The sequence below is a fragment of the Triticum dicoccoides genome, chromosome 2B (genome assembly GCF_002162155.2).
Source record: "Triticum dicoccoides isolate Atlit2015 ecotype Zavitan chromosome 2B, WEW_v2.0, whole genome shotgun sequence".
NCBI lineage: Eukaryota > Viridiplantae > Streptophyta > Magnoliopsida > Poales > Poaceae > Triticum > Triticum dicoccoides.
Window position 1 is genome coordinate 599180024 of NC_041383.1, and position 13104 is coordinate 599193127.

A 13104-nucleotide genomic window follows, 5' to 3' on the forward strand; every position below is an offset into this window, starting at 1 on the left:
TGGAAGGGTTGGGGACGCTCTCCGCCTGTTTTCCTCCCCTAAAGGTGGCTAGTCCGGCTCGAACTGGAACCATGAAGGCTGGGGGAACATATCCCTCGGTTTGGAGTGCCACCAGCTCGCTGTGTGGAACTGAGCATCTCCCCCAATCTCCTGGCTTAGGGCTGGGAGCGCGAGAGGAGGAGCCGCGTCGACTATCCATGATGGAATGGATTTTTGTCAGAAGTGCTTCGATGAGAACTTGCGAATGGAGGATGGTGTGAGCTGGATCTAGATCCTCGCCTCTTATAGGCGGCTCGTTCGCACGGCTAGGGGGTAAAATGTAAAAATACCCTAGCTTTTCGCATTCATACGACACGTGGAAGAAGGCCATTATTGGGCGTAGAAGCCAAGGAGCGCAACATTTATAAGGAAGCCGGACACTATTCGACAGGAACATGAAGTTTGAAGGAGAACCCGCCTTGCAACGCCGAAGACAATATACGTGCCGGACTCATCGTCGCTGAAGCCCGGTTCGGGGGCTACCGAGGGAGTTCCGGATTAGGGGGTGTCCGGATAGCCGAACTATCATCATCGGCCGGACTCCAAGACTATGAAGATACAAGATTGAAGACTTCGTCCCGTGTCCGGATGGGACTTTCCTTGGTGTGGAAGGCAAGCTTGGCGATACGGATATGTAGATCTCCTACCATTGTAACCGACTTTGTGTAACCCTAGCCCTCTCCGGTGTCTATATAAACCGGATGGCTTTAGTCCATAGGACGAACAACAATCATACCATAGGCTAGCTTCTAGGGTTTAGCCTCCTTGATCTCGTGGTAGATCCACTCTTGTAACACACATCATCAATATAAATCAAGCAGGACGTAGGGTTTTACCTCCATCAAGAGGGCCCGAACCTGGGTAAAACATCGTGTCCCTTGTCTCCTGTTACCATCCGCCTAGACGCACAGTTCGGGACCCCCTACCCGAGATCCGTCGGTTTTGACACCGACAGTGACCAACTTGCGGGTTCCGCCCATGAACCTATGAATAGGGGTTGGCACACGTTCTTGTCTCACCGGTAGAAACTTTTGGGCACTCTTTGAAGTACTTTGTGTTGGTTGAATAGATGAATCTGAGATTGTGTGATGCATATCGTATAATCATGCCAACGGATACTTGAGGTGACAATGTAATATCTAGGTGACATTAGGGTTTTGGTTGATTTGTGTCTTAAGGTGTTATTCTAGTACGAACTCTTGAATAGATTGATTCGAAAGAATAACTTTGAGGTGGTTTCGTACCCTACCATTATCTCTTCGTTTGTTCTCCGCTATTAGTGGCTTTGGAGTGACTCTTTGTTGCATGTTGAGGGATTGTTATATGATCTATCTATGTTATTATTGTTGAGAGAACTTGCACTAGTGAAAGTATGAACCCTAGGCCTTGTTTCCTCTCATTGCAATACCGTTTACGCTCACTTTTATCGCTTGCTACCTTGCTGTTTTTATAATTTCAGATTACAAAAACCTTTATCTACTATCTATTTTGCACTTGTATCACTATCTCTTCGCCGAACTAGTGCACCTACACAATTTACCATTGTATTGGGTGTGTTGGGGACACAAGAGACTCTTTGTTATTTGGTTGCAGGGTTGTTTGAGAGAGACCATCTTCATCCTACGCCTCCTACGGATTGATAAACCTTAGGTCATCCACTTGAGGGAAATTTGCTACTGTCCTACAAACCTGTGCACTTGCAGGCCCAACAACGTCTACAAGGAGAAGGTTGTGTAGTAGACATCAGGCATTAGGGGAGCACCTCTGTGATTGTTACTGCCGGTTCAGCCGGATGTGTACCTCAGACTGGGTGAAGCCGAAAGCTAGCGTTCTTAAGGGAATATTCGGTCGGTGAACAAAAGATGTTTTCGTTTATTACAACGTGAATCCCCAGATGTTTTGTTTCTTGCGCTTTTGTTCGCAGTTCGGACATGCACATCGATGCATGCGCACCCAGAGAAAGGAACCCCTAACGGAACTATTCTCTCTGGAAGATGTTTATTACTATCCATGTAATATAACATAACTAGTTGGGTACTTGTCTGTTCAAGCACTTATGACCCCTACGCCTGGTTTCCACGCATACCCTGGTTTTTCATAGCTGTGCGGGTATTTGGATACACTTCGGACTGTCGGGTCCGGGGGCTGAAGCGAAAAGGTCCGCCATGACAAATGATTTTCAATCCGGATAGGGACTACATAGGTCCATTTAATTACATAGTCACTTGGACTGGCTATATTCTTCCTCTATACCATCCAACAGGCTGTCTAGCCTACAATCCTGTTGGGAATACTTTTCGGCTAACGTTACTTGGTCATATACCAGACTTGCGGGTATCTCTTGCCCATCTGACCCTACTGGTCCGACTTCGGCCATATGGTTCGGATCATCATTGGCGTATCACATCTTCATCATGGCCCAAGCTTCCCTCGCAGCTTGTCGGCAGGCTGGTATCTTCCATAACCGGAAGTGCCGCCGTGCTCTTGTGAGCATCTCCACAAGTTCGCTCATGCCTCCTGGCAGGGAAGCGGATGGCCACAAGGCCTAGGCAATACCCTGCATCAACTGCCGTGCTCGTTCGTGCAGCTGTGAAAGATCTTGCAGCATATCGCCTGCGGATCCGGGCATTTCCTCTTCAGGACGGCCCGTCAGCATACCTACAGACATAACTCTGTCAATACGCTTCCTCGCTGAACTGTACTACAGTTCGTTTAAGCACCTACTATAAATGCCGTGTCGAAGCCTCTTGTTCTCCTTCACGGAGTCAGCAAGCTGAGCCCGAACATCTTTTAATTCGACGCTTAGCCGGAGATTAGCATCTTGGAGCTTATTTTTCTCTTGAATAGCCTGCGTCAGCACGCGCTCGCTCGCCTTCAGCTGACTTCGCAGATGTGGCTCATTATCTTCCACAATCTTCGGATTCTCTCCGGGATTGTCTGCAGCATCTTTTGTTAGATTTATAAAACATGCCGAATAAATATCTGGTACACATCCTTACAAATTCTGTTATCAAGGCAAGTCCTACCAGAAGAGGTCCTTTTTGATTCCTCTTATTCGGCAGCAATGGCCTTCAGCTAGGACCTACATTCCTCCAGCTCTTGAGATAAATGGGTATTCTTCTCTACAAGAACCAATGCATGCAATGATCCTTAAATCAGTTGTGCCAACTGTTTCAAGTCTCAGGGGCTACTACTACACATACTTATGAAATTTTCTTACCTGTATATCCTTCGCATACTGGTCCGTCACTCTGGCAAGTCCATCTTGAGCGGCGCGAATATATGCGTCTCCGGAGTTGAAAGAATTGAAAGCCTCCTCGGAGAAAATACCATTGCGGAGTACGCCCCGTCAGCGCCGGTGATTCATGGCGCTCTCCACTTTGGAGTTTGTAGCAGAAAGCCTGTCCGCATACGGCGTTGCCCCCACATCAGCCTCCACCCGTGAGTCCGGTTTAGGAATCCGGCTGCTTGAGGCGTGATTGGCAGAGTCCCCGGATATACTCCGGCGGATGTTTTTTCTGCCAGGACATAGTGAAAACTGTCACATTTTGGCAAAGATAATCACAGAGCAAGCTTAATTTGTACCTCTGCCCCAGCGTCTCAAACCTAACCGCCTTCCTCTTAAGCCTGCCCGGCCCTGGTGCCCTTTGCTGATGAGCCATCATGGGCTCGATACGGTGTCCTGATGGCCGTCTCTGTAAAAAATACAACATGTGCGCTTAAGGCACGTCATAATTCGGAAGTTAGGGCTCTAGCTTTACTTACATTCGACACCGGGAGCAGCCCGAGATAATCGGCAAGGATGGCCACCAAGGTGTCGTCGCGGCTTGCTTGATAGAATGTCCCATCGACAAGCTCCACTAATATATCCGGATCTTCTTCAAGTCCGGGGTCGAGAGCCCGGCCAGGATCCTCCAGCTGCGGAGATGGGCTGTTGAACTCTTCCACGACCCTTCTCAGTTCCTGCTTTGAAAATAGCAGGATAAATGATTGGTGACAAAGGACACAGGGATGAGTAGAGTCGAGTGAGGAATGACAGTTTACCCAGCTTGGGGGGTTGTACATGGAAAATCCATCCCGCGGCTTAATGCGGAGGAACTCCTCTTCTTCCCCTTTGTACAAATCGGACAATATTTTTGCCAGTGCGGTGGCGGAGTCCGGACCCTTACGACCGCAGCGGGTGGCGTCGTCTTCTCCGTTGAAGTGCCACATGGGTTTCCCCCGATATTGAAGTGGTTGCACCCCCCGCATTATGTGTATTGACATAACTTCCATCATTGTCAATCCTGATTTGGCTAGAATTTTTATCCTGCCCATCAGATAGAGGACCTCTCTATCATCTTCCTCATGGGGGTTCCGCGGGTGCTAGTTTTGGCATTTCTTCAGCGGGGCATTGGTGAACTCAGGAAGGCCCGGCCGGACTGGGTCCGAAAGGGGAACATCATCTACATAAAACCACTCCGAAGGCCAGTCTTTGGATACCTTCTTTGGAGTGCCAGACAGGTATCCGGCCTGGGCGACGCGCCATATTTCGGCTCCGCCCACTCGATATACAGATCCCTCCTGATTGTGAGGGACGAGGCAGAATAGCCTCTTCCATAACTCAAAATGAGCTTCGCAGCCGAGGAATAGCTCACAGAAGGCAACATACCCTGCGATGTGCAGTATGGAGGCAGGAGTGAAGCTGTGCAGCTGGAGACCGTAGAACTCCAGGAGCCCGCAGGGGAATGGGTGGATTGGGAACCCAAGCCCTCTCAACAAATATGGGACAAGGCATATCCGCTCCCCTATGGATGGGTTCGGAAAGTTCTCCGCTTGCTCCACGCCTTTATAGGTGGCTAGTCCGGCTCGGACGGGGACCATATATGGAGGTGGAAGGAACCCTTGGGTCTGCAACTCTACTAGACATCTATGGGGGATGGAACACTTTTTCCAGTTACCCGGCGCGGAACTACGGGGGCAAGAAGAGGAGCTGCAGCGACCGGCCATGATGGAATGGATTTTTCCGGACGCACTCTGTTGAATGCTTGCTTGGGAGAACATGGTGAGATTTGGATTTGAGGATCCCCGTCTCTTCAAATAGACGATTCGCTCACAGGGTCAGGGTGGCAAATGTAAAAAAGCCCCGGCTCCTCGTATTCACTCGACACATGGAGATGGCCATTATTAAAAGCACAGAGGCCGAGGGGTACAACATTAATGGGGGGCCGGACACTATTCGCTATGACATGTACTCTGGATTTGGAGAAGAACCCGCCTTGCAATTCCGAAGACAATCTGCACGCCGGACTCATCGTCGTTGAAGCCTGGTTCAGGGGCTACTGAGGGAGTCCTGGATAAGGGGGTATCCGGACAGCCAGACTATGTACTTTGGCTGAACTGTTGGACTATGAAGATACAAGATTGAAGACTTCGTCCCGTGTCCGGATGGGACTCTCCTTTGCATGGAAGGCAAGCTTGGTGATTCGAATGTTAGATCTCTTTCTCTGTAACCGACTCTGTGTAACCCTAGCCCCCTCCGGTGTCTATATAAACCGGAGGGTTTAGTCCGTAGGACAACAACAATCATACCATAGGCTAGCTCCTAGGGTTTAGCCTCTACGATATCGTGGTAGATCAACTCTTGTAATACTCATATCATCAAGATCAATCAAGCAGGAAGTAGGGTATTACCTCCATCGAGAGGGCCCGAACCTGGGTAAAACATTGTATCCCCTGCCTCCTGTTACCATCAGCCTTAGACGCACACTTCGGGACCCCTACCCGAGATCCATCAGTTTTGACACCGATAGCCGCCACCCGGCCATCCCTCTAGGCCCCCCCGTGCCGAGCTTTTTCTCCGGCGATCCCCACGCCACCGCCACACCACCGCCGGCGACCACCGCCCCACCCTGAACCCTAAGATAGATAGTGGGGTACCTCTCCGGCAAGCCCCCCTCCCCGCTGCGGCTGGTTCTTCCTTAACTCCGGCGAGACACCCCACCCCCTGAAAATCGACTGACCCAAAAGGCGATTCAGTCGACTGAAGTGTAGCTAAACCGGAGCAGCATCGCAAGCAAGAGCAAGAGCGAGAGCAGCAGCGCGAGCAAGAGCAATAGCAAGAGCAGACCAGGCAGGGGACCGAGAGCAAGAGTAGAGCAGCAGCGCGAGCTAAAGCAGTAGAAGCTCCTACTGATGTGGACGTCGCCGCCGAGGGAGCGACGCCATGGAGGAAGTGGCCGGCGACGCCGTTGTGGATGGATCCGTGCCGTGTCGGCTCGGGACCGAGCGCTAGCAGCACCGTGAGATCGAATCAGGAAGTAAATGCAGCAATTAGTGTACAACCTCTTTGGTGGCGCCGATTAGGCCGCAGCTTCATCCTAGGAAACGGTGATGATGATGCTCTTCCGGTGGTGCAGGTGAAGACGGCGGTGTGGGAATGGAGGTGGTGCGAAATACGAGGGGAACATCGGGGAAGCTCCTTGGAGGTGGAGGACGGGGTGGCTGAACCGACGGGACGATGAGATCGAAAACAGATCCTCATCTAGTATAGTGGATGAGGGACATCGAGGTGTTGCTGTGGAAGACGTCGTCGGGGAAGAGGATTCGGCTGGGTGGCGGACGAAGGAGGGTGCGGGGCTTCGCGAGTTTTTGCGGCCTCGGTGTACGAATGAGTGGGCGGATGGGATGGGAGTGGGGAGCCATGGCTTAGGGACGCACTTGTCCGAAATGTGGGGTAAGTTACCAAAGTACCCCCATTGATTTGAGGCGGTTCTTTCGGTTCAGGGGTACCACGGGCATTTCGCGTGTCGGGATTTCATAGGAGGTGGGAGTTTTCGCGCGCGTTGTAATTTTGGAATAGCAAGGCGCGGGTTGAGATGGATGGAGTTGCCAGAGCACAACGAGACAAATATATATCTTAAATATTTCGGGGTAACAAGGTGCGGGTTGAAGAGGCAGGAGTTTCACAACACGATAGACAGAGACGCTAGCTTGAAATTTCGGCATAACAAGGCGCGGCTTGAAATTTCGAGAGAAAAAGCTTAACCTGTACCAAAAAAGACAATTTGCACCTCAACATGCACAACACACACACAAACACCATTTAGACTAGTAAGGTACACGTGCATTGCACGCATGAGATTTGGCAACCAAATTATGAATAAATACCACATTATAGCATGTAAGCTTTGAGTCATATATGCATGATGTAGATGTTCGTTTAATTCTTATAGTTCATTTCATTCAAAATCATCTAGTTTTTATAAGAAAGCTAATCTATTTTAATATTCATGGAATTGTGCGTTGTAAGACATAAAGTAACAAATAATGACAAATCATGTAGAAAAACATTTGGGCAATTATGATACGGAAGATTCTAGAACAAAGAAGAAGTGCTTGTGTTTTGAGGTTTGTGCATTATGCTTAAGTTCAACCATGGAGTCTTCTAGATTGTACATGTGGCGAAATCTCGTGGAATCTAGATGATATCCAACGGCCAGTAGTGCTCAAATTTGCCATCTCTGCACCATCGGATTCGCCTCATCCAACGACCATCTTTCAAAGTTAAAGTTACCCGCACATAATATAAAAAATATAATATATAATATTATTTATATATATATATAGGGGTATAGATATAGATATGTGATGCAAAAGCCACCCATCAACTCCACTTAGAATAGTGTGTCCATGCACGGATGCAATGTGGCCAAACGATGTCTGCTATTGGTATCTCAAATTCAAATCAGTTTGACCTTGTTCAATGTGCATACATTACAACATGCTTGTTTCCAAACCACACCGCGCAGATCTCCGGTTATATTCATGCATGCATGGGTTTCAAACATCATGATCTCTTATTCAAACATTTGAATTCAAATTTACATTGATTATGACCTCACCTAGTCTTCTACACCCACATAGTCGTCTTCTCTTTATAATTGTACCACTAACTCTCTCTCGTGCATGCATGCACACACACTACCAGTCGGCATTATCCATCGCACACATGCAATCTTTTTCTTCATGTCGGTCTCCCATGAAGGCACACACCCACACACATCCCCCTCTCCATCATATCGGGCATTCTTTATCTCTCATGCGTGCATGCGCAACGATCGATATTCCTCTATGTGTGTGTGTGTGTGTGTGTGTGTGTATAGCTAGTTCTTTCATAGTTTTCCACACAAAGCGATCAATCTATATATCTAGTCAGGTCTCACCCTCTTTCCCGCTTCCACATCGATCAATCTATACCTCCCTATATAGGATTACGGGGTTGTTTGGTTTGAGACTAAGTTTGCCAAAGCTTGCCACACCTAAGGTTAGGCAAATTCGACCAACTTAGGTCTGTGTTTGGTTCAAGCCACATCTTAGGCAAGCCACACTATGGTACCACATCACATACACACAACAAGTGTGGCAAGATTCCCTTAGGCTTGCCAACTTGTGGCTCTTATTTTGAAGAACTAACCTTAGGCAAGTTTGGAAACATTGTATGGAAAAGTGTGGCACTCCTAGGCCTAGAACCAAACAACCCCTACATATATAACTAATACACCCACATTAATTATATATCCAACGCCCCCCTCTCATCATACATGCCTTCCGCTTCATCTCTCAGACGCGTGCACAATGGCGAAGATAGGGGGCAACAAGGGCCCTGCCCCCCCTAACATCACTATATATCGAGGCTAATATGAATGTGATCATTAGACAATTGCTGGTAAAAATGGTTTAAGTTCATGAATTGGCCCTCCTCGTAAAGGATTAGCAATACTTGGCCCCCTAGCTTATTTATTTTTCATGGCTCCGCCACTGCGTGCAACAGCGCACGTTCTCGCCCCCTCTCTCTAAATATCGATCTCGCACTTGTGCACTCCTTCATAGTCTCTCTCCACTCGGCCCCTCGCACCATCTTCTAGCCCCCACTGGATTTTGCCACAGGTACAATCTAGCCGACTCCATGGTTGAACTTAAGCATAATGCACAAACCTCAAAACAACAGTGGTTCTCCTTTGTTCTAGAATCTTCCGTATCATAACTGCCCAAACTTTTTTTCTAGTTGAATTGCCATTATTTGTTTTTACTTTATACTTTACAACGCACAATTCCATGAATCATAAAATAGATTAAGGGCTTCTTTGATTCAAAGGATTATCAAAGGAATTTTAGAGGATTCTAATCCTTAGGAATTTTTCCTATCTTGGTTGTTTCATTCGTAGGATTGTAAACCATAGGAATTTTTCCACATGATTCATTTGCAGTAGATTTCATAGGAAACATCTCATCCACTCAAACCTCTTTGAAAGAATTCTGTGTTTTTTCTATGCACAATCAAACACTCGTACAATCCCGTAGGATTCAAGACGACATTCCACTATAATCCCATGTTTTTCCTATTCCCGCGTTTTGGAAATCCTATGAATCCAAGAGGCCCTAGTTTTTTTTTATAAAAACTAATTGATTTTGAATGAGATGAACTATAAGAATTAAACGAAGGTCTACATCAGGCATATATGACTCAGAGCTTACGTGCTATAGTGTGGTATTTATTCATATTTTGGTTGCAAAATCCGATGCATGCAATGCACGTGTACCTTACTAGTACTTCGAGTATGTGCAAAACATGTAAATTAGAATTCCAATGGCACACTACACAGTTTCTCTTTTACAGTTCATGAAGCCACGTGGCACATGTGGAGGCGTTGTCGCGACCTCCTTGTGTGGATTGATCACAGTGACGTGCTGCCGGTTCCAGAAGAATGTACTCGTCCTCCCTGAGCCGTACTGTCGGTACATGCACGAAGCGAAGATGTGCACACACGCCACACACGCCCTCATTCCCTCGCATTCACATGCGGGTAGACGGGCGGACTCAATTTTGTACCAAGATCCACCCCATGTGATAATTTGACGCATGTAAAGTCATTCACTTCATTGATGGTCAATTAATACAGCGCATGCAAATTGAGTGGACGTGAGGGTGGAAGAAAGACATTACTACTCCACTGCGCACATGCGAGTATTTAAATCATGGGTTGCTAGTAGTACTTTCATTGGTCTCCTTCATATTTTGTGCCAATTTTTGACAGTAACTAAGCACCCTCGACGGCATGCCCAATCATCTCAATAAGCACCTCAATAAGCAGAAGGACTTCATCCACGACTTGCTGGAGCTGCTAAAGGATAGCCTAGACGACATGCCCACTGAGCTCAATAAGCAGGGGGAGTTGACTGCCGGCTTGGTGATGCTGTTGAAGAAGAGCATTGCCTCGGAGAAGAAGGCGGCCGGCGAAATCCTACAACTTCAAGAGGAGAAGGCGAAGCTCTGCCACGAGCTCGACCTATTGAAGGAGAAGAACGCCGGCTGGAAGAAGCTGCAAGAGAATAGTAGTTCCTCGATGAAGATGCTGCAGACCCTTGTCATGGAACAGAAGGAGGAGTTGGCGAAGCTCCGCATCGAGCACCCGGCTGCTGTCAATGTACGTAATGTGGCCGTGGAACAAATGATGAACGCTCGCATCGAGAAATCCCACATCATGGACAAAATGAAGAAGATGGCGGAGGAGATGCGCAAGGAGATGGAGGTCGTGGAGGCGATGAAGAAGCAGTTACGACTCCACGGAGAATTCGATCATTTGGGTTGATAATCTTCCTTCTTCTTTTGCTCATGTGTTTCATCTTTTGCTTCGGGTGTTTCGCCGCATGTGTCATGTTCTCTCCGAGGCATGAATAGAACAATGCTAACAATGAGATGACTAGCAAATTAGATCATTTTTTATCGCCATATGACACTGGGCTGCCGTGTTTCGTGCTCCTCCGTCATAGTACTACTCCAGTGGAAAACTTGAGTATACCACACGGTCCTTTGCTCCTCCTCAGGTCGTCGGCACATTTATATGAGCAGTCAAATCACAAGGCCCCGCCTTCCAGCATTAATGAGTCGTCAAATCACAAAGGCCCTCGCCTCTCATGAAACCGACCAAGCTAGACCGCCCCGCCCTCTAGCCTTTTAAAAAATGTATACTTTTGTACAATAGTAGTATCAATGGATTGCGCCATGGAGCAAAACTTGAAATTTAAAAAAGGTGGTACATATAGAGAGTGCTTGTCGCCAAATTATGCACATAGTACTATTAAAAAAGATAGTCACAATAATGGTGTCCAGCACAACCCACCCCTCAAATAAAACTAAGCACCCTGGAATTCTTTGACAAAACTAAGCACCTTGAAATTCTTTGACAACTAAACTGCTGGCTATATGATGTTGGCCATATATATTGTATGTATATAATGTGAAGAAACGAGTGGTAGTACTATACCAACTAAAAGATGAAATGTAAGAAATACTAGTATGTACATACTGAAGAGTTAAAGTAACGAGAAGAAACATAACATAGTTCTGTTGGGGCTCAGCACAACACACCCCTCAAATTAAACTAAGCACACCTGGAATTAAACTATGCAACTAATCCGGTAGATACTGCATTAGAACCACCATGAGCAACGACACTGCCACCTTACTCAGAGTCCTCGTCCACGTCCTCGACTTCGTCCTTGTACCTCTTCCTCTTGGCCGATACTTCTTTGCTTGAACCACACACTTGGGTCTTGCTCTTCATCCAACCCTTGTAGATATTAAAACAAAGGTAGCCATCCATTGCAGTGTAGTGGATGTGGTCTATATCTAGTACATTCCGCTGCCATGCATGATGATGAAACGTGTAATGAGGTTTCTCCAGTTTACCGTACGAAGGATGAACCATGGCTCCTGTCAGGGTCAGCATTGAAGGCTGACCACTGGAGGGCAGCAGGCGATTCTTCTGGAGGTCGAAGGGGTTGCCTACAATGAGGCCTATCCTACCCAGGACTCTTTTTTTGTTCATAAAGTCTACAGTGATGAATTTGACTAGGTCGCTCTTGAGGAAGTTCTTAAAATCCTAGCATTCAATGTCGGCATGGCATATGTGGTAGACCAAGCATAAGTCATGCACGCAAACTTGGATCACGGAGGGCTTCTTCCTCTCTTCCTCCTTTAGATCCTTCTCTCGTCCCAGGACTATGGTATACTCAACATCTAGCCCAGCGACCCACTCATCATCCAAGTTTTCGAACATGCGTCTGAAGCGAGCAAGGCATCCTTTCACCGTCGTGGAAGAACGTGTGTGGATGACATCGAACTCATCGCCGGTGATGGTTCTAACCTTTTACTCACTGCCGATCATGGAGATTTGGGATGCCAAGGATTTGGGAGGAGGGTTGGGATTAGTGGAACTGTAGTAATGTGAAAGGACAGGACAACTAGGAGCGAACCGCCGTAATATTAAAGGATGTGCGGGGACGAGTAGGAGCGAACTGCCAGCATGCGAACGACAGGGTATGGCTTTCCATTCTGCCATGATACGGGCTTCCAAGAGCCCTTGGATCTGAGATCGAACGGTTGCATGGCGTGATTCTAGACCTATGGGTGAATATCCTATCATGGAGGGTTATTCTCCAAATTTTCAGCAACTTAGCATGCGGCCGCTCGATCTCAGATCCAAGGGCTCCCAGCAGCCCGTATCATGGCCGCGCCTACCATGACCGCCGCGTTGCTGGCGCGGTCGCGCCCTTGGAGATTTAACATGGTGTGTTAGGCTATTTGATGTTGGCATGTCATACATAGTCATCATTTAGTCACTCATACTACAACAAGGTTAGCTATAAGGTTGGCTATAAGTGTATTTTTTTACTTCTCTCTATCTCTTTCTTCGTAGTATTTATTGCATTTGCCAAGGAGTGACCTCTTCCAATGAAATGGTGCTTAGATGAGGTGCTAAGGGCATTAAATGGCTTAGCAATCAAGTCCCCAATGCATAGGTGCTTAGTTTTTTGTTGCTAAGTTTGCTTCATTTAATTAGCTATAGACTCAAAATTGTCTTTTCACCTAGGTACACGCGCTTAGCACCGTTTCTTACTTGGGTCACCAAACTAGTCTCTCTCTTCTTAATTAACTTACCACATCAAACTTTATGCCTATGTGGCAAGCTGTCGGGGAAGCTGATCCACGAACACCTATGGGACCGGCGGACCGAGCCCCTT